The following is a 23,642-nucleotide window of genomic DNA, read 5'->3' as shown; positions in this document are numbered from 1 at the left end:
ACACCCCAGTAACCCACGCTTCTCATGAGTCACTCACGAAATTCCTTTCCCCTCCCAGTCCCATGGGAGGTCAGGGCCAAGCCCGGCCGACCCCATAAATGTCAAGGACTTAGAAGTTCAAACTTTACTTGGTGCTTGGTAGTGGTCTGGTTCAATGCCCTGGCCAAGCTGTAGTGCTGCTGTACCCACTACCCACTCTGCAACTTTGTATAGGACTTCAGTAAAGTCGTAAGTACAGTTGATATGCTGGTATACATAAAGCTTTGTAGGATATTCTTAATTTCTTACCGGGAAACGTGAGTGTAAGGAAGGCAAAAGTAATGTACCGTCTTAATTACTAGTTTGTATTCACCTAATTGTGATTCTCCTGGATTGACTCAGTCAAGCTCATGATGCCCCGTCTACATTCACCATTTCATCATACTTTTTTTTACACACCATCTCGTCTGGTAACTTGTTTTAATTGAAAATTTACCTGTACGATAATTTTAGGGTAATATACGATAATTTTCATGCTACGGTACGATATATTGGGTCTCTGGGCAGAACATCCCTGGGTGGGAGAGAGGGGGGTGGGGTGCAACTGGGGTAGCGGTGCGGGGTAAGTGACGAGTTGTCGACGGTGGGACAGGGACAATATGATTAACAGATACACAGACATAAGGACAATCATATGTATTATTATACAGATTTATAGTGGAGTAGTAATAGGAGCAGCAGTAGTAGTACTGTGAGGGGAATTGCAGTAGACACAATGGGGAAAGGGGGAATAGTAGTGGCAGTGGCAATAATGATATTAACACAGTCTTGTGCTAACGTTGTTTGTTTGGGAGTGATGATGCAAGGAATAATGTAATACAGTACGGGTTATAGGACCGGACGACAAGAAACCCTCCAAGGAATATGACGACTCGCAGTAAGAGGATACCGGGAAGTAAGAGTAATAAAAGAGGCAGAGACTGAAGGAAAATAATGCACGTATGAGGTGAAGCCCCAGTTAAGGCCTTGATAACAAGGCGGAGCAGGATACCACAGCTGTGTCTTCGCTGTCTCATAATGTTTTGTGTTGTTTGCATCTAATTTCATCTGGTTATAGTAAATTATTGGCGAATGCTCTCCGCTGTCCATCACAATGTGGTTTAGTCGTCCACATAAAATGATTGCCACATATATAACCATCCGCACAACTACTGTGAGAATCAACATTAAATTCACAACCATTCTATATTATAGCTATAGACAATCCAGGGATAACATTCACAGAAATTATAACTGCAGTTATAATGACAAGTTGCAACTTATATACAACTGGCTCGGTGCTTTATTTGTGTGATGAGGATCCGAAAGAGATGGGTCAGTATCACAGGACACCATGATAACACAGTAGTCTATGTTATATGTTACAGTATGAATGTTACGAACGCATAATGTTTTGCAGGTGAATAGCATGGAAATGTTTCGAATCCAGTGTCATTAGGTTACTCACTATTCGCCTCGTAGCTCAGTTCCAAAATACCACTCACGGTTGTCCGTTCACCAGCCCTCTCTCTAACCCTGACTTCCACTTCCTTCCATCGAGGAGGGTACCGAAACTTTGGTTCGCGGGTGTACATACAATAGTGTTCAGGGGTGTTTTTTGGTTATCAGTGGTTTTCCTACAGGGTTATCTTTGTGTTTACCATTACTTTTGATATGCCTATGTGTGTTTTGATGTCTGAATATGGCTGAATGACTGGAAAACACTGTCAGATTAAGCATAGGTAGTAAAGAAACATGTTTGGTATAGGTTGGAGGTGGGTATAGTTTCTGGGTGTGGTAGGGAATGGTGTTCATTATCCGGATGTTGCCGCTACCCGGATATGTCTTTGGCTCTACTGTGTCTGGATAACTGAGTGATTACTGTACTTGCATAAAAGTCTGGAAGCACCTTTATCAACTCCATTAGTATGAAGCACCAACACAGTAGCATGGGTGTTCTTAAAATTATTTTCAATAGTTCTGGTGCGTAAATAATTTGCTCTCATGGAGCTTTAATCAGAGTACATCATACCATAAGCAAAATTAAATAATATTTATGATTTTGACTTCCAGGGCAAGTCCTTTACTATACTGGCCATAAAGATAGAAGAAAAGGGGAAGTGATCAGAAGTCCTGAGGAAATGGCTTGTGTTCTCCAACTGTACCACAACAGTTCCACTGGAGGCAACAGTGGATGGGTTGCAGCTTTGCAGAAAGTCTCAATCCACTATTACTGGAGAGGAATGAACAGTGATGTCAAGCATTATGTCTTTATTATAATGTATTTAGTCTGTGCATATGATACAGGAAGTATTTATTAAACCATCAACATTGTAGTTAGTTACCATCGCCACATTTCATATAAATTACTTTATGTCGCTTGAAAGTATGTAACAGTAACATAATGGCTAATTTGTCATCTTTGGTTATCTCTTAACCTGATATTTTTGCCCTATTACCACTTTGTGTCTTATGACTATTCTTCCCTGGACACCCAAACTCTTCTGCTATACAGTAAGACAGTTTCTTGCAGATTGCAGTGTGTGACAGGTGTCAACCGTTTACACCCCTTAAGACCCAGGCCCCTGAAATGAGACCCATAAAAGTAAAGGACCCACTGGAATTGGTGGGAGTAGATGTAATAGGTAAGGAATGGGATACCGTATATACATTAGTGTGGCCCTTGATAAGTTATACTGTATATCTGTACAGTACTTCAGTCATCGAAAACAATGCATCTAGTGTTCATTCTTCTTCCTTTTTAAAATTAAACCTCGTATTCAGTGCACGAAAATTTTCATGTGGTCAGTTTGTTAAAGGTTAGTGTATTTTATTCAGCACTCGTTGCATCTCTATCTTCCCTCATTGCTTGCCTTGCTGTTTGCAACAAGTAGCTTGTTTCTCACATATGCGATTAATTTTCTCCCAGTTGCCATTAAAAAAAAAAAAAAAAAAAAAAAAAAAAAAAGCCAAATCCCATTTTGTCTGCATCCAGCAATGGGGCCTGAAGCTAGGCCACAGTTAGGTCAGGGCATTTAAGGGTAGGAGACCAACTTACGCCCTAGTAGCATCAACATAGAGATGACCTAAGGTTTTTCTAAAATGTTGACGCTAATAGGGGCGTAGGTCGGTCTCCTACCCTTAAATGCTCAGGACTAAATGTAGCCAAGCCTCGGGGCCCCTATCCTTTGATGTGGGCAAAATGGGATTTGGCATTTGTTTCTTGTTTGGGTTTGTTAAACTCCTTTTAGATTGATTGAGTGTTTTAAGGTGCAGCCATCTGATTCTCACATGCTCCTAACACAAGTTTTCATGTAAAACACACACAAAAGAATCCCTCCAAAGTGACTAAGGATAATCTCTTCCTTTGGGGAAAAGAAAAAGTAGATGTATGTTACAGAGCATGGTCATAATTATTTCTGAAAGTCCTTCCTGTCCCCTCATTAGTCCTAGATAGTAGTTGAGAATAAACTGCTGATTTAGCTTGTTTGGAGCAGGTATACATGTATGAGAACCTGAAGCAGGGTTCTGTAAAAAATGCACATGCATAAGGAACTCGGGAAGCAGTTGTGTTTTCAATGTATGCTACTGGCATGAGGGACTGTGAAACTTGGTTCAATGTACAGCTTTTTTTATTATTATTATTATTATTATACAGTTAACTGTCAATCTATTGGGAACCAAATTTCTATAACAACCAAGAATGAGGACAGTTTGAGACCTGAATTTCCTGCCCATTTGCTGCAATATTATGAGAGATCATTCCTTCAACTTTGGTATGTTATCCACTCTCCCAAAATTGTTTTCTTCATGTTTTTGTTAACTACCCATTGGATACGTTTGTGTGAAGCTACAGAATGTGGTGAATGTTTTTGGCACATCCAATAGAGCCAGGATTCCGGAGGCTTCAATGATGAGTGAATGGAAGCGTGGCCCGTTGGACTGGGCAAATTTGGTCTGTCTGGTCATCGCTGCTCCTCACCCTCCCCTAGGGTGGGAAAGGAGGTCTGGACGATGATGATGAATGATTACCTACAAGCCACATCAAGTAGTCTTTTCAGTAGGCTATCAAGGATGAAGTCAGGTTGATATGTTTGTCTTTAACAGTATCAGTGTGAGAAAGTTTTTACGGACTGTCTATATCAGTAATCACACTTCAATCCACACATGAATTCAGGTCTGGGCAATTTATGCTTTGTACTATAGTACCTTTATAATTGGATTTTGTTGCTTATATGGCTTTCATGCAACCCCCCAAATTTTACTATTTAAGAATCCACATTATTCAGAAATGCTGAAAGGTCTTCCCAGACATTCTGGAATATTGATAGTTGACTGTACATGCTTTGCCTGTATGATTCAACTGCTTGCATGTTATGCATTTTTTATGTTCTATGGGAATGGTTTCGTCTTGCATTGCCTGCAGCCTCAGTAATGTCTAGTTGTGCCTACTAAACTTTAACCCAGGTCCTCTGCCAGCTACTGAGGAAGGACACATATGTTTTCACCTTTGTGGACTTCTTCACCAAGTTTGTGGATTTCTCTCCACTTAAGGATAAAAAAAGCATCTGGGATTGCTAAGTGCATAAGGGCTTTTATCCATAGGTAATTTAAAAGAGTTTTTACTGTTATGAATCTGTTAAATAATGCACTATATTGAACAGTATATTTTGAAATGAAAATCTTCACATGGGTTGATTGCTTTGTATGTTTCCTAGATGGGGTCCACCTTTGAGAATTTTGTCAGACTAGGGGCGTGACTTCTGCGCCTCAGTATTTTTTTTTTTTTTTACTATGCTTCCAAAATTATAGAGAGCATTATGTATCTTTTTACATCCCCTCCACTATTGAGCAAATATGCATATACTGTATTTATAACTGTTGATATACCTCTTGGGAAATCATGTTACACTATAATAATTCAGTACATATTTCTCTAATAGCATTGAGAATGCAGTACGGTATGGTATATACTGTACTAACTCCACTGTCAGCGTCTTTAAAGGTCAACAGTGACTTGTGCAAGGTCTGTGGCATCAAGAGGAGCATAACATCTGCATATCATCCTCAGACCAATGGCCTAACTGAAAGGACAAATAGAACTTTCAACACTAGACTAGCAAAGTTATGCAGTGACAGGTTCAATGACTGGGACCAGTACATTGAAGAAGTGGCATACAGCCTTCGCACACAAAGGCTGAAGAATACCGGATTCACACCTTACCGGTTTATTTGTGTCCCTGTGGTTGGTAATGTTGTGACAGTATTGCAACATTAGCCTTGCTTTTGGGCATCAGATATGTGTTAATAATCCATTTCAGTTGGTTTCAGGATACAAGCACTTTGAATTATCAGGAAGACAGGCCATCAGACAACTCAAATTGCCATGTGCAACACGAGATTCCCATGTCTGTAGGACAACATTTACCAGGAATTTCCAAACAGGTATTCAGTCTGACTGTAAATTATTAACCCTGCCCTAGGGTCTCACCCTGCCTTAGGGTGAGAAAGGAAGTCCAGATGATGATGATGATGAAGATGATGGACATTTATTCAGTGTTGCAAAAGTTATCTTGTATATTCAAACATTTGTATGCACTTGTATCATTTCAGGATACAGATGATATTGATTCAGAGCCAGACAGTCCTCCTGAGGTACCTGATGGCTATCTACTACCTTGTGCCAATGACGTAGCTTTGTATGTAGAACAAAGCATCAAACAAAAAGAACTGCACAACCAGGTGAGTATATTAATAGTATAGTAGAGTTTAGTTGTTCATTATAAATATGATAATTATGGATACATCATGATGATAGTTTAATAAGTCGTTAAATGATATTAACATTATTCTTGTTTGGTCGAGTTTGAATATGCACATGAACTTCAGTGTGCAATTTGAACTGTAATAGTGGTACAACATTTAGCATGATAATAGTAGAGAATTCTTCAAATAATACTGAGATTTCCAGCCAAGATTTGCAATTATGTATATAATAGCTCTGTGTAATCATGTATATTTTTTACATGAAAACTATCCCACCCACAACAGGCCTGTGAAACAAGGGTGCACTGTATTCACATCTTGAAATTCCTGGAATACAAGCACTTTTGTGCAGTCCGTTTTTGGTTCCTATTATTTTTACAGTACAGACAGAATGTTAAAGCAGCCCAGAAGAAGCAGAAGGCAGAATATGTTAAGAGGCAGCATAAGGGTGTCAAGACCTTTAGTATCCATGTAGGACAGATGGTGCTTCAAAAGAACTTGAGAAATGTTTCCCGCAAGAGTGAAAGGATGGAACCCAAGTGGAGTGATCCATACAAGCAAGTTGTACCAAAAAATATCATTGGTTTTTATGTTGTATTATGACCTAATGTGTCTGGACAAGCAACTGCAGCCAAGCAAGTATCCCACTGGGGCTGTCCCATACAGTGACCTGATATTCTCCTATGGCACACACTGGCTGGTTGTCTGAGGTGCAGGGAGAATGTTGAAGCTTGGTTCCTGGATGGATGCTGAATTTGCATCTCAGTCCAGTTAACATGGTCAAATAGAAGACCCTGTCATTCTGTCATTTGTTGTATGAATATGACACAGTGTTGGAAACTATTAGGTTTCTGTTTAAGTTTTTAGCCACCTGGAGAGGAAAGAAGGGTTGCTGTTGAAGAAAGAAGAGTTAGTAGTTAGAGGTGACAAGAAAGATTGGAGAAAATAGAAAGAATGGGAAGGATGACAAAGGTAGGGAATGACATGGGTAGCTCAGCTGCAAGTGAGTGGGTGAGGAACCCACACCTACCACCTGGAAAGAAGAGTAGGAAGAGTTGACAAGAAAGTTGGGAGAAAATTTGAAGAAATGAGGGCAGACCCAGGAAATGAATGATAAAGGTAAAATAATTAGAAAGCAGCCCAAAATATAGTGTGGAAATGATGGTTACCCCTAAATTCAAATTGGCTCCTGTGTAATGTGCACTGAGACTTTCCCGTGGTCTAATCTCTTTCCTCGTTTTACAGAGTGCTTGACATTGACTGCAACCAGTGAGTGGCATTACAGTCAGTGAAGACCAAAGAAAACTTAAAATGCTGAATTCCATATGATCAGCTTCGTCCACATCTGAAGAGCCATTTGGATACGAAAGCAAGGTATCAGTATTATGACAACATTTTACAGTGCTTACCATGGGCTCCATTGCAAGCATTGCACTGGAACAACATCAGGTTCGATTCCAGGGGCATAAGTTACTTTTTGTTCGGTATGTGCGGCTGACCACCACCCTTTCTGTCCATGTTGTGGACTCTTCAAGTGTCTGCACTGAGTGGTTGCCGTAATCGAGGAAACAGTTTAATGTGCTGTTTTGTGTAATAACTGTGGAACCAAATGAGGACTAGGATTTTACTTCCTTTGTTTTCTGCTTATATATACTTTGCAGAGCATGTGTAAAGGAGAATATTCCAAGGACCTAGGTTGTAATGCAAAATGGAGTACCATATCTCCATATTTTTATTTGCTGATATGCACAGTATAAATCACTGCATGCGTGCACAACCTAACAGTTATGAATCAGTTGATCCACAAACACATCAAACTTTTGATTATATCAACACTTTTTGTTAGTTTTGTAGAAATATTTAGATTCTTCTGCATAAATTCATCATTCATTCATTCATTGCCAGACGCCATGTTTCCCAAACGGGGTGGCCAAGGGCTTAGAGTTAATTGTTTTACAGGGAGGGGCACTAATCCTCCACCAACCCCACTTGACACATAGGGATCCCAACAGCATCTGGTGTTCCCAGGCGGTCACCCATCCAAGTACTAACGAGACCCAACATTACTTAACTTCGCTGATCGGACGGGAAGCGGTGTACTCAACGTGGTATGGCCGTTGGCGTAAATGAAGTTACATATTTCATTAACTTTCGGGCTGATGAGAAGTGGTGCTGAGAGTCACTCTGAATCATTTTGTGATGTTCGCTTACCACCATGCAGAACCAATGTGCCATCCTTTGGTAGGCAAATAAAAAATTACTCTTAGGAAATCCATGATTGGCCAAGACCATAGCATGCACTGCCATAAGTGTTACCCATGGCATCAATCCCTTCAAATAGCCACACAATATATTTTTATCAAAGAGCTGTACAACTTATTGCCAGTGACCATACCAGGTACAGTACTACTTGGAGAATTTATTGTGGCAACAACAACATTAACACCTTATGCGCGGCGAATGGACAGCCGACCCCCCCCCCCCCCCGGGTGGCGGGGTTCGATCGCGGTCTGAGTACCTGTAGGAATATATTAGCCAAAAATCAGAGATTAACCCTAGAACATTATACTTGATATAGCAGATAGTACTTACATTCAGCTTTCTCCAGAGACAGGTGTTGAGCCTTCGTGGACTACCCAAGGACTTGTGGAGACTTGCAAAGTTGGGTAACAAAATCTTCACTTTCACACCTGCAGCAACCCTGTTTCCCCTCCACCACAGCCTCATTCTGTCACAGTAAACTTTATACTACAATGTACAGGTAGTTTGGAATCCGTATTTGTACATTAAGTACTGAAAATAAGGCTAAAATCAACGAAGCATACAGCCGACATGCAGCGCGGCGGCGGTCTTCCCGTCACTCAACAAACATTTCCATTTTCACAGCTAAAAACACGTATACTACATTATTTTCAATCATATTACTTCCCAAAAGATCACCGCAGTGCGCTTTTAATTCTGCCTTACGCCCGTCACTGTATTCTCGTTCCTGTCGGCCGCTTGCACTGACTCGGAAGAGCTAGAACTTGCCATAATGTCACTTTGAAAGCCTGCGGTAAACTGACGCTAAACAGGGACAAAACGTGCGAAAAAAAGCTAGTGTGACAACTGGGGAAACAAGCGTTTCCTATTAGCATAAACTGCTTGTGAGAGGAGAGCACAGATTTACAGTTCTGAGCAGTCAGAGTGCTGCCATGCATCACAGCCAGGCTGGCCGGGACATGGTGGGGGGGGAGGGGGGAAAAATGCGATACTTGGCAACAACGGAGGTCAGTAGTACAAAGGTAAAGTATGCTAATTGTAGCTAAAGGGTGGTGGTACTGATAGACAATACCAGCTGGAACATCCTTGCCCACGTTTATTCAAAATTAACTCGAATCGCAAACGCGATGATCCGCCGTTATGTCCTTTTCGGCGAGCATTGCAAACGCGACACCCCGCGTTTTAGGGGTTAAATAACCAACACGTCATCAGTCCTTTGAATATTTACTCCACTTTACAGTTACACTTCTTCCATATTCCCAGTCAATAGCAGTTATCACTTTCTATTCATCTGACTCACATCCCAGCCTCCTTACATGCCTTGCATCCTTATGGATATATTTGAATCAGATTTACTATGCTGAGTGGTAATCATATTACCAAGTTTTGGCGCTTGGTGGTTCAGTGGGTAATTACGGCACTCCAGTCAGATTAAGCCGGTGAAGTTTTACATCCAAGGGGTGGTTGGGGTTTATTGTTCACGTAATGCCACTCAGGGATGAGTGAGGCTGGTCACTCTCATCTTAAATGTCAGGACCAACTTGCCTAGCTCCAGGCTACTACGCTCCTCATGGGGCAACATAGGATTGGATGATGGAATTTGCTATTGTCTTTTGCCAGGCCCTTACCTTTTCAGTCCATTTAATAGTGTACCGTACACCTTACTCATCATCCATCCCACCTACCCTGACATTCCCAACATTTACATTAACATACACAGTTAAAACAACTCACTCACTTCATTCTAACTTTTTCCTGCTTGCTTACTTACACACCCAAGCCTAATCTTTTACTGTACCTGCACGGTTGTAATTTGTGACATACACACAATCACCCACACTTGCATTCTCATTGTCATTCTTACTTATACAGCCTGAGATCCAACTTTTCCATGTTCTCAAAATCATCCATCTCAAATATACAGCAATACATATGCCCTCCTTTGCCCTCTCATCTACTATGACACATATCCCCAAGTCCATACTCCCATTCTCACACTCACCGAGCCATCTGGTTTCTGTTAACTGACATATATCCACTTTTGCATCACCAACCACCTGAACAATCTCCCTTGCTTTTCACTCACCATTTGCAGTTTTCACACTCCATGTCATCAGTACCGTGTCGCATGTTTAATCCTTTTTCATCAATTGTAGGTGTGTATTCAAGGCATTTTTTGTGGTATTATATGTGTGTAAACATATACCATGTGGTTCAGTTATGTGGTGACCATCTACATTAATTACAGTAATTTATCCGGCCTACAGAAAAAACTTTCACATCACTCAGTGCTGAGTAACCTAAGGGTAGTTGTACATTAAGGCGATGGCAGAAGCTGGGGGGGGGGGATAATTAGCATGGGAGGGTTGCAGTTATTGGGCATTACATAAGTGCAGTATACTCGTACCTTATATTGTATCATCATGGGAAACACACTCAGTGGTATGTTTCAAAACTGTAACTTTATGAGCTAATGCCCTTCTGTCATGCAGGTGATTGCAGAGTGGAAAGGCCGCCACCAAAGCTACAGTCTGAAGTCCACTTAGCTCCTGCATATTATGATCCAGCAGTAGCAGCAAATGAAATATCTATTCCAGAAACATGGCTAAATGAAAACCATATTGACCATACTCAGAATTTACTTGGAAGAAGTTTCGCATCCATTTTTGGGTTCCACTCAACTGTCATTTTTGACAGTAAAAATTGTGGCCAAGTACGAGCACCAAAAAATAACTGGATACAAATTGTTAATGTACACAGTTGTCATTGGGTAACTGTTAGTAACATTGGTTGTAGTCGTGACACCGTCAGACTGTACGATAGTATGGTTTGTGCTTTCACTGAACATGATAACAAGCTTAATAGCCAGACTGCTGCCTTGCTAAATTCCAGCAGTCCAATAATAACTGTGGATATTACTCACATGAAACAGCAGAAGGGAGCTTCAGATTGTGGCTTATATGCTGTTGCTACTGCAACAAGTCTTTGTTATGGAATCCCTCCTGAAACCCAAGATTATGTGCAGGAAAGTATGAGGAATCATCTACCTCATTGTTTTAGAGATGGTGTCTTGAAGCCATTTCCTGTAACAACACTCCCTATCATTCCGGAACCACATAGATATCAGTCTTTCAAATTAAGTGTTCACTGTCACTGCAGACACCAAAGGTAGCCCATAGAGAGATGGTTCTGTGTGTTTTGTGTAACAGTCTCATGTTGAGTGTGAAACTGTGCAGAAGAACTATATACTTTCTGTGTGCCGAACGTGTAAAATTTATATGATTGTTCTTAGTTTGTTATACATAGTATTTGGGGCAGATCTTGTTAATGTTTGAGGCATTTGATATGTTCCAAGAAGGGTGCAGGTTGAGAGGCATATTAGAAATCCAGATATGGACTGAGTTATGTGACAGCCAAGTCTGATATGTCAACTTTTGGGCATGTTAAAGCATGGATTATGACGTTACTTTTTTTATATGGGAAATCAGTTGCCCAGAAAGTGTGTGGCTGAATAAAATGTTTTTCATAATAATAGTGGAATGAACCTTATGATCCATACATGCTCCTTTAATGTGGGTAGCAAATCTGCTTTTATTTCAGTGTTACTGTTTGTAAAAAACAAATCAAGTTTCAATTAAATATTATGTTGTAAGGTACAGCCACAAGCAAAGGTTCTTCAATAACCCACTGCCAGGATTTGATATTGCTCCCCAAAACAGAGTATCGTTCCTTCTCTTACTGTTGTTTCATATAAGTGTCACATAACAAACATAAACCTACAATATCAGCAATTCATACAGCTGGCAGCAAAGCGAAGAACTTCCGTAGATGGGAAAGCAGTTGCCTGGAAAGTGTGTGGCTGCATTAAATATTTGTTTTGATAGCTGATAATAATGGAATTAACCTGATGATGCATACATGCTCCTTTAATGTGGGTAACAAATCTGCTTTTATTTCAGTGTTACTGTTTGAAAAAAAAAAATCAAGTTTCAGTTAAATATTATGTTGTAAGGTACAGCCAAAAGCAAAGGTTCTTCAATAAGCCATTGCCAGGATTTGGTATTGCTCCCCAAAACAGAGTATTGTTCCTTCTCCTACTGTTGTTGTTTCATATTAGTGTCACATAACAAACATAAACCTACAATATCTACAATTCATACAGCTGGCAGCAAAGTGAAGAACTTCTGCACATCGTTGTTCATGGCTTATGAAATGCAATGCTTCAAATGAAGTACAGTAGTGATTTAAGGATTGCAGTCTATGATCTTTTGCACAGACAGCCCCTAGTTAAAGGTCACAACTTTTAGTTTCGACCTGTGACTGGCTGTGGATCACGGAGGGCTCTATTAGTTAACTGACCACCCTCGGGATTTTTTTAATGTACTAGGGATCACTGCTGCAGGAGGTAACTATTGTACAGTTTCTCACAAGGAAAAGTACATTGTCAGTGGAGTGAACGGAGCCGAGGCCTGATTGTCTGCTACCTCCCTAAATTGTGCCAGGCAAGGCTGCCACACCACCCCTATATATCTACACTGTGTTTATGTGTGTTTATATATATATATGTAACTCTCTCTTTCACACACACACATGTTCATATGTAATTGTATTTCCTTGCCTGTCATGGGTCAGTATTTGTTAATGTAAAATCATTTTGAAAACCTGAAAATTATTGTGATAAGTATGACAATGAACTTCACGCATATGGTGTAATTATTAGATCTCATGTATGTGTTAAAGGTCTTTGAGGATGGGTTAAGTCCTGCATGGCTATTATCCATTTTATGAGTAATGCAGGGTATAAAGATATAATCTGAAAATCAACTATTATGTTCAGAGACTGAACAGAAACAGAATTTTACTGTCATATTACCTTAAGCTTACGGAGTTTCATGCAGAGACAGCCAGACAAATGAGGAAGGAACCCTGCGGGATTGATGTGGATGAGATTAAGAAAGTTCAGAGAACTATGCTGAGGTGGTTTGGCCATGTGAAGAGAATGAAGAATGAAAGACTGTCTAGGAGGGTTTACGTGAGTGAGGTAGAGAGGGCAAAAGAGAAAGGGAGACCAAGGATGAGGTGGAATGATGGGGAGGTATATGAGAGGGGGTTGGATTGAGGCCAGCCAGATGGCAGGTGACAGTGACATGGAGGTGATTTGTTTATGGTCACACCCTTTGGGGAATGAGACATCAGGCTATAGATAGGTAGATATATATCACCTTAAGTGAGGTTGCTACTTAAGGATATTATACTTTACCCATGAGTCTGCATCATATTTTAGGCTGAACCAGCATGCTTTGTAGAAATATAGATATATTTTTTTTTATAGTCCAGTGAGTCTTGTGGTCATGATCAATGTAGATTTTAAAAGTAGCTAGAAATCTGTTAACATCTTTCCATGAATTTACTACCTTCGACTTTTGCATAAGAAAACTTCCAACATAATGGACATTTGAAGCCATTTTCCATTACTTTCCTACTCTGAAACATGCATTGTATAATTGGCTATACTCATTCCTAAAGTTGGTCACCATATCATCAACAGACTTAGATTCTCAGAGGGCAAGACGTTTGCAATGAACTATAGGTTTTCTCAGTATGTTGGTCTTAAACGTAACATCAACATTGTGATGGTGAATACTAGCCAAGAAGAGGGAGAAAATAAAAAATCCAAAGTCTGAACAAATAATATACTTTGTTAGGTTCCTGGCAAAAATAATGAACTGGGACTGATACCATAGTTACACAACTAATTCAATAAAGGCCTTAATGTTATTGATTACCTTAAAACCTGCATTTAAAAAAAGATAATCAACGTTGGGTCTAGTTAGTACTTGGATGGGTGACCGCCTGGGAACAACTGATGCTGTTGACATAACGTTCTCCCTACGTGTCAAGTGGGGTTGGTGGAGGATTAGTGCCCCTCCCTGTAAAACAATTAACTCTAAGCCCTTGGCCACCCCGTTTGGGATACATGGCGTCTGGCAATGAGTGAATAATGAAAAATCTTATGTCCATTACCACCAAGGATACATTACAAACAACAGCGAAATAGGACATTTTTGAAAATCAAACCTTTTCATATTGTGTAATACCTAAGCTAGGTATATGTTAAGGTACCACCTAAAAAGGATGTGTTTTTGCCAAACATGTACATCCACGAGCAAAAGTTCGCCGACAGTCCGTGCCAGGCATATGTTTCCAAACATAACCCATAGAAGGCGCAGGGCTCGTCCACAAGAGTAAAGGAGAAGGGAGGAGATGGAGAGGGGGAAGGGAAGGAAGGCAACGAAACGGGAGAAGAGGGAAGCAAAAAGACAGGGGAGGAAGAGAGCCTGTGGCGATGGTAGATGACATTTTATAATAATAAGAAGATTATTATTATTATTATTATTATTATTATTATTATTATTTTCATTACTATTATTAATATTACCATCATTAATATCATTAGTTATTATTATTATTATTTTTTTTATTATTATTATTATTATTATTATTATTATTTATGAAATATGTATAAGAAAGAAGGACGTAATCCAGCTTTAGCCTTTAGAATTCTAGACAGTTTTTCTTGTGTAACGGAAGCACTAGTGATGTCCAAAGGCTACAGGTTTGATAGAGTCTAGTAATCCATAAACAACGGTTTGCATTTGATCCAGACGACCAAAGACCCCACAAGAAAATTCCCATCGCCTGAAGGTTAAGGAAGCAAAAAATTAATTTATTCTTGTCAGGTAATGTGAAGGTAGACTGCGAGGTAGAAGGACGTAAAATAAGAGGCAAGGAGGTGGACAGACAGACAGACAGGCAGACAAACAAAGGGGGGAGGGACAAGAAGTTAACAAGTGAAACACGTAAATATCAGTGCCTAGTTTGGTGGTAAGTATTTGGGAATCTTATAATTACAATACAAAAGAAATGTGAGGGTAAAAAATGGTTGAGTAATTTTATAGTTGATAGACATTATGTATTCTTGCCAATCCGACTGAAGGAGATTGGTTGATCACTTCGTAGCATGGCAACGCCATTGGTCGCATAGAGATGGATTATGTGTGTAACATCAGTAATGTTAAAATGCAGCACTGACCCTGCCTTTTCGTCATCAAAATAATATGAATTATTATGTTTAATACCTTGTAAAGTTACCATAACAGTGAACTGATCAGCTTCTTTCATTTCAGTAGAATGTACTTATATGATTCGTAGATACTTACCACCAAACTAGGCACTGCCCCTTACAACTTGACAACTCCTTGTTCGCTCTCTCTCTCTCTCTCTTATTTTACGCCCTTCTACCTCGCAGTCTACCTTCACATTGCCTGGCACGATTAATTTCTTACTTCCTTAACCTATAAACGATGGGAATTTTCTTGTGGTGTCTTTCATCGTCCAGATCAAATTCAACTCGTTGTTTAAGAGTTGCTAGACTTTATCAAACCTTTAGCTTTTGAGCATCATTAGTAATAATAATTATAATAATAATAATAATAATAATAATAATAATAATACAGTAATAATAAAACACCCGATATGTCATCTATCATCCCCACAGGCTCTCTTCCTCCCCTGTCTTGTTTCCTCTCTCTTCTCCCGTTTCGTTGTCTTCCTTCCCCTCCCCTTCTCCATCTCCTCCCCAGGGCCGGTCCTTCCTATACGCTCACTACGCTCAGGCCGTAGGGCCTCCAATCGATGGTGAGGCCTCCCGTCCTCAGGATGTGTATTAAAAAAAATAAATAATTCATCATCATCATCCGGACCTCCTTTCCCACCCTAGGGCAGGGTGAGGAGTAGCAATGTCCAGACAGCCCAAAATTGCCCAGTCCAATGGGCCACGCTTCCATTCACTCATCATTCAAGCCCCCGGAATCCTGGCTCTATCGGATACGCCCAAAACATTCACCACGTTCTGTAGCTTCACATATCATATCCAACAGAGTCAATCCAGACGCTGCCACGTTAAAAAGGGGTGCCAAAAATCCCTGATCATGCATATCTCCTCACAAAATTCATCCAGCCAGCTCGATCTCCTGTCAGTTCCCTAGCCTCACCGACTTCCAACCTCTCTTCTTCACACATTCATCCACCATATCTCTCCACCTCCTTGGCCTACCTCGCCTCCTCCCTCCTTCGAATTCGCTCAGATATACCTTCTTCACCACTCTATTGTTATCCATTCTCTCCACATGACCATACCATCTCAGTACACTCTCTTCAATTCTGGTGTCCACCGACTTCCTCACTCCGCATCTTTCATGAATCACATTATTTCGTATCCTATCCACCCTCTGTATTCCATATACATTCCTCAGCAGTCCCATCTCCACTGCTCTTACTCTTGGCTTTTCGTTTTTATACCACATCATAGTCTCACATCCATATGTTAAAGTTGGCACTAACACTCCTTCATGTAAGCCTCGTGCTGCTGCAACACTCATGCCTCTGTTTCTTATGAAGTAAGTCGAGAATGGTGCTTACAGGTATATTGATCAATTGGTTCCACTTGCATGAACGTTGTATAAACAGTAATAACTGAATGATTGCAGGCAAAAATTATATTAGTCTTTTTGAGCAACAAAAACTAGTGGTAGTTAGACATTTGTTTACTGGGATTTAACATTAAATGCTGATGGCAATCCTGAGTGCTGCACTGCAGATCAGCCGAGTCGCTGACAGTGTTGCCACACGTACGATAATTATCGTATGATTACGATAATATTGCCTCTGGAACGATGTACGATACCATTTTCCATTATCGTACAGCTGGTACGATAATTTTGGGTTGAAAGCTAGCATGGCGGTAAATTTTGTGGCCACATATTCCAATGCTGAATGTGAAAGAGTATTCAGCAAAGTTAGCTTCTCAAAACCAAGCTAAGAAGTACTGTAGGCCAAAAACCAAAATTGTAAATGGAGGTCTTCGTTCATCAGAACGCCTAAAAAATTCACGAGGGCCATGTATCAGATTCACTCACTCTAAAGATATGCTTGCACGCATAGCTAATCACGCACAGTTGTTCCACACTTTTGACAGATCAGGATCTTAAAGGCTGATATAATGGTGATCACTGAATAAAAATTTTAAATGGTCTTATGGAGTTATTATCTGCAAGAGTAAGCACATTTCTATGAATTATCTATTTAAGTTCTGTGGACTGCATTCTGGTGCTATACTCCACTTCACCGAGTCTGGCACCATCAGTGATGTCTTCAACACCTATAGCATTGATAAAACTCCCCATCACTGGATATGTCATTTTGTATTGCCTTTATATAGGTTTTCAAGGTTATGTAATAGAGGCTCACTTAGTGCAGAGGATTTACATCAACAGTACGGGCGCTGAGGACATCACTGATGGTGCCAGACTCGATGAAAATGAGAACAGTTTACCGGACGGCCACACATAATGTTGAGTGAAGGTGTGATGACTTGGATTACTTACACTGCATGTCTTGGTGTGATCCCAGAATTTTGTCTTCTTCTTACCTCATTTCACTTATACTTAACCCTGGCTATGGCTTTTAAGGAAGATGCAAGTGTCAGTGGTGGTGTCAAGCGTAAACACCAGTCTATTCCAACAAAATCAAACCCCCTTGATTTTGGTTAATTGGTTCGCCATACTACCGCAAAGACTAACCCCCCCTAATAAACAGATACAGTGACGCACTAAGGGGGGGAAGGGGGGCGGCCCGTCCCGGGTGACAGCCATTGGGGGTGCCATTTAGCTGAATGGTAACTTTTTCATTTCACTTGCTGTCATTAGCATCAACAGAGAGCTAGAGAAGCATTTTAACCCTTTAACCGCGGGTGTCATTCCAGAATGACATTGCAAAAACTGGACCAAACCGCGGGTGTCATTCTCGAATGTTTGTGAATATTTTGAATACCCCGCGTTTTTTCCGTGCACCAATTGTTTCAAGGGAGAGTAGCTATTAAGTTCTTTCACTCCAGCTGACCCCCACCTCCCTCCTCCCCCCCTGGGGCCCCACCTCCCACCCCTGGGCCCCCCACCCCACCCCGGACCAAATACGCATCAGTATCTGTCCAGCTGTGTGAGTGAGAACACTGCTGATGTGGAAGTGAAGTGCAGGCAATTACAGTGCCTTTTACCTGCCTCAGTGAACACAGAGTGGGTGTTTATCGTATGTGCAGTGTTCATATAATGTTTATAGTATTATTATCAGAATGAGGTTGGCATTTGGTAATGGTGTGTGAGCGAAAAATAGTGATTACAACACTGCTGATATGGCAGTGAAGTGCGGGTAATGACAGTGCCTTTTACCTGCCTCAGTGAACACAGAGTGGGTGTTTATCGTATGTGCAGTGTTCATATATGTTTATAGTATTATTATCAGAATGAGGTTGGCATTTGGTAATGGTGTATGAGCGAAGGTAATGGTGTGTGAGCGAAAAATAGTGATTTTAGATCGCTCACTTCTAATGGCACTGCCCATCCAGTGATAGTCAACGAAATCATGAAACCTACATCATTGCAAAGCCAAAGGTTAGTACTTTCTAATGGTACCTTATTTTTCACTCTAGATTTATTCTGTGCAGAGTTACTGAAAGTGACATTGATATACAGTGATGCGACAGTGACGTGCTTTACCAATAATTGTATAATGGATAATGTAGTAATAAGGGATATTTTGCCTAGAAAAAAATGTAAATGTTGGCCAGTATAATAAGTGATATTGTAATAAGAGAATCTGCGGCACTTGTGTAATTCTGTGATGCGACAGTGATGCAATATAGTAATAAGTGCAGTGTAAATATAATGTATATTGCCCAGATTATATGTAAAATAATATTAGAAGTTAGAAATAATGAAAAGATCGCCCGAAACGTCAGTGAGCGGGTGACGCCGCAGTGAAGTGAGGCGCAGCCGCAGTGAAGTGCGGGCGCAGCCGCAGTGAACACAGAGTGGGTGTTTATCTTATGTGCAGTGTTCATATATGTTTATATTACTATTATCAGAGAGTGGTTGGCATTTGGTACCGGTGTGTGGGGCGTAAAATAGTGATTTTACACCCCTCACTTCTAACGGCTCTGCTCGTCCTGTGAAAGTCAACAAAGTCATGAAACCTACATCAATGGAAAGCTGAAGATTAGTACTTTCTAATGGTACCTTATTTTTTTCTCTAGCTTTATTCTGTGCAGAGTTATTAAGGTTTAAAGGTTTGTTTACATTTGGCTGAAACCCCCCGTGGGAGAGGACAGCCAGACCAAAACAATACCCGCGGTTAAGGGGTTAACTCTAATGATGTAATAGATGACTTCGCTTCAAGAAAATGCAAGAGGGTGAAAGTCTAAATTCATTGCTAAAATTCCTCGTGTAATAATAATAATATTCATTATCGCTATTTATAGTATAACTTTAGAATCTTCAAACTTTGTGGGTTATGATTACTTACATATGAGAGCCTACAGCGTTGTGGTGTAAATTTCAGAATTATTACCGATTATAATGATATTTTTACTGATGTTGCAGGTTTTGTTTCAATATTTTTGTTGCAACCTGTATGCCACTATTAAGCATTTTAGATATAAATTTTTCCTTTTCTAATAGTTGTAGTTCATAATCTTACAGTATATGTATATACGCTGTAGCCTTTTTGCCACTATGGAGTTATATGGCAATGACCATTTCTGTCATCATATATCTGTTTTTATATATCATTTCTGTTTTTATATATCTCCGATAGAGCCAGGATTCCGGGGGCTTGAATGATGAGTGAATGGAAGCGTGGCCCATTGGTCTGGGCAAATTTGGGCTGTCTGTATATTGCTACACCTCACCCTGCCCTAGGATGGGAAAGGAGGTCCAAATGATGATGATGATGATATATCTGAGTAATAATTACTTGTAAATTATAGCCTCACACAAGGTATCATTATTTTATTTTTATTCAAAGAATTAAAGATTATGCAGTGCAAGTTTTTTTACTTTACATTGCTCAGGATAGGGATATAACTTGAGGGGTGAATATATAGGGTAGAGGGAGAAATGTAAATAAAGAGTGGGGGGGGGGCCCAAAAGAGATCCAGCGTAGGGCCTCAGAAAAGCTAGGACCGGCACTGCTCCTCCCTTCTCCTTTACTCTTGTGGACGAGCCCTGCGCCCTCTATGGGCTATGTTTGGAAACATATGCCTGACACGGACTGTCGGTGAACTTTTGCTCGTGGGTGTACTATTGCGGCCAGGAGTTCTTAGCCACCGGGACTCTGATGCATGGTCGCGGAGAGAGAGGACGTGTTTTCATCTACTCTCTCCTCTAGTTTTCAGGGCTGCCTCACCGGCATTAGTTTTTTTTCTTTTCACCCTTCTGGTGATGCTTAGGATTAGCTAGTACTAATTTTCCTCCCTACCCTTGCTAGAGATATAGTAAGTGTATATCTGTTTACTAACATTACCTTTGCTTACTCGCCCACGGAGGGTCCCCCCCACTGATCGCTCTGGGGTGTGAAGTAACACGGTCGGGCCTCCCTGGAGTGGTTTGAGAGGGCAATCTTGGCCATAGGTGTGTTGTCCTGTTTTTTTTTTTCCCTTGTTTGTTTTTTCTCCTTCTTCCCACTTCCCCCTTTATGGCCACTATGGCGGACGCCACTGCTGCCTCCTCCCCCTTCAGGGGGGGAGGTTGTCCTGACCGACCCCCGACTGTCTCACAGACGGACTGCCCCCAGACTGAACGGCCCCAGACATGTACCCGCCTTGACATTCATGTACATAATGCCGAGTTTGTATTGATTCATGCGGTTGGTTCCACTCCCCTGTCCAGCCTCAATCCCTTCATCATCAAGAAGGTGATTGATGGGTGTGCAGGAGAGGTGGAACAAGTGAAAAAACTTGCGAGTGGAGACCTCCTTGTAAAAACCATGAATTCAGCTCAAGTCAAGGATTTGCTTAAACTGAGGAAGTTCCATTGTCACGATGTCCAGACAACGATCCCCCACTCCATGAATTCCTGCAAGGGTGTTATCACCTGCAAGGATCTTGTGCTTATGGAGGAAGAAGAAATTGTACAGGAACTTTCTCAGTAAGATGTCATAGAGGCGAGATTCATAACCCGTTTCCAGGAAGGCATAAGGACGAAGACAGCCACAGTAGTTTTGACTTTTGGCAAAGTATCTCTCCCTGCTAATGTGAAAGTAGGATAAGAAACTATTAATGAGACCTTACATACCCAATCCCCTTCGTTGTGGAAAATGTCAACTCTATGGACATCATGAAAAGGCTTGTCGAGCTTCAAACATAGTATGTGGCAAGTGCGCAACTGTAGGACATTCTGCTGACCGCTGTACATCAGAGACTGAATGTTGCTTCCACTGTAAGGATGCTCACTCCACTTCCTCTAGGGCTTGTCCCAAGTGGAAGGAGGAGAAAGAGGTCTGCACAGTGAAAGCGACTGAGGGCATATCCTTTTACGATGCTAGGAAGAAGGTGAAGGAGTTGCATGCAACTCCCAAGCCTAATGTCTCCTATGCATCGGCGGTTGTGTCCCGTCCCGTGATGTGCACCGTGGAGACACAGACTGACCTTACCTTCGCTCCACATGCCACTTGCCCTACCTCTAAGTCTAGACCCCCTGTACGTTCCAACTCTCTTACAGACATCCCTGTCGCCACTTCTTACTCTCAGGCTGCCGCTGCTCCTTCGCAGTCGGTGCGGCCAAAATCGAAGCCCGACAAGTCTGATGGGATTAATCTGACCACCCTCACCAAGCCGGCACGTCCTCATGTCCTTCCCGCTCCTGGTCCAGCAAGGGAGAGAAAGAATAGCTCTTCCTCGGTGGAGTCTGGGAGCCTTGTAATTGATGAGAATATGGAGGTTTCCATGAGTAAGCACCGGGATAGGTCCCCCGGTAGTCACTCGCCTACTGGCGGGCGACAAAAAAAGACGAAGCACACTGGCCCCCAACGAAAATCTTAAACCGCCGCATTCACTCTATTACAGTGGAATTGTAGAGGTATTGGGAATAAGTTACAAGATATAGGAATCTTACTGTCAATACACAGGCCAGACGTTGTTTGTTTACAGGAGACATGCCTGGAGGATAACCCTGATCCTCCACAGTTCAAACACTATCACTCGTATAGAAGATATGAAGGTCATGGAGTTGCCATATACACACACAAATCACACCCACAAACGGAAGTGATTCTAAATTCTACTCTGGAAGCTGTCGTGTGCAGAGTAAAATTTAATAACACGTATCTGTCTATTTGCTCTCTGTACTGTCCTCCACACGGCCCCATTGATAGTGATGCTTTAAATTCACTAGTTGAACATCTACCTGGAAATAAGTTAGTGTTGGGCGACTTTAATGCCCATCACTATCAATGGGGTAGCTTGAGGATTGATGGTCGTGGGGAACAAGTAGCCGACCTAATACTACAGTCCAACCTCTGTCTTCTGAACGATGGTAGAGTGACTCGTGTAGATGATCGTACTGGTAACTTTTCGGCCATTGACTTATCTTTGGCCTCCCCTGGTATACATCAACATCTCTCATGGGACCCTTACGACAACTCCTTGGGAAGTGATCATTTACCCATCTGTCTTTCTTATACACGCGACATCGTTTCGGACCCTCCACCTCCAAAATTTAACTATAAGAAAGCAGATTGGGGATCCTTCTCAAGGATCGCCAATTTAGATATATCTGGGGAGACCATAGATGTTAAGGTCGAAAATATAACTACTTCCATATTACACGCAGCTGAGGCTGCTATTCCCAAGACTTCTACAGTTCATGCGAAGCATAGAGCACATTGGTGGACGCCGGATTGCCGACAAGCATTAAGAAAACGCAATAGGAGATACAGGATTTTTGATAGTCAGCCCACTGAGGAAAACTTTATTGCATACAAACAGGCACGGGCTGAGGCAAGGAGAATAATAAGAAGGGCCAAACGTGGCTCCTGGCGGTCCTTTGTGTCCACGGTGACTCGTACAACACCATTACGTAAAGTCTGGTCCACTATAAGAATATTAAATAATAATGGCCCATATTTTCCAATCACCACCCTTCAGGTTAATAATAACATCTATGACGAGCCCGTGGACGTTGCTAACATGCTCGCCAGGAGTTTTTCTCATGTAAGTAGCTCACCCAATTATGATCCGCGTTTTCAACATCATAAACGCATGGCTGAGCTACAGATATTAGACTTTGCCACAGAAGACGTAGACTCCCCGCACAACCAAGAGTTTACGCTAGATGAACTGCTCCTTGCCCTTAAATCCTGTAAAGACACCAGCCCTGGACCAGACACCATCACGTACGGTATGATCCAGCATCTTAATCAGGACAACCTGATTAAGATGTTAGCATTGTACAATGAGATTTGGGCGTTTCGAACGTTCCCAAACTCATGGCACTTTGCGCACGTCATACAGATACCCAAAGAGGCTGGTCGTCTTATGAACCCCACTTCATTTCGTCCTATTCTGTTGACTTCTTGTCTATGTAAGGTCATGGAACGTATGGTTAACAATAGGCCTCTTTTTGTTTTAGAGTCGAAGAATTTGTTAAATGATCAACAATGTGGCTTCCGTAAATACAGAAGTTCACTAGATCATTTAATGAATT

At 41.3% G+C, this 23,642-nt stretch overlaps 1 non-coding gene across 1 annotated transcript; it reads right to left on the bottom strand.

The window, feature by feature from the left end:
* Positions 1 to 7,787: 7,787 nt before the first annotated feature.
* Positions 7,788 to 7,906, bottom strand: LOC145411785 (5S ribosomal RNA). The gene has a single exon (XR_013899486.1). It is a non-coding gene; the product is annotated as a 5S ribosomal RNA (ribosomal RNA).
* Between the last annotated feature and the right edge of the window lie 15,736 nt (positions 7,907 to 23,642).

The sequence above is a fragment of the Coenobita brevimanus genome, chromosome 90, assembly GCF_032717465.1.
Source record: "Coenobita brevimanus isolate Jiangsu-jjx chromosome 90, ASM3271746v2, whole genome shotgun sequence".
Lineage (NCBI taxonomy): Eukaryota > Metazoa > Arthropoda > Malacostraca > Decapoda > Coenobitidae > Coenobita > Coenobita brevimanus.
This window is presented reverse-complemented; position numbering and strand designations above follow the sequence as displayed.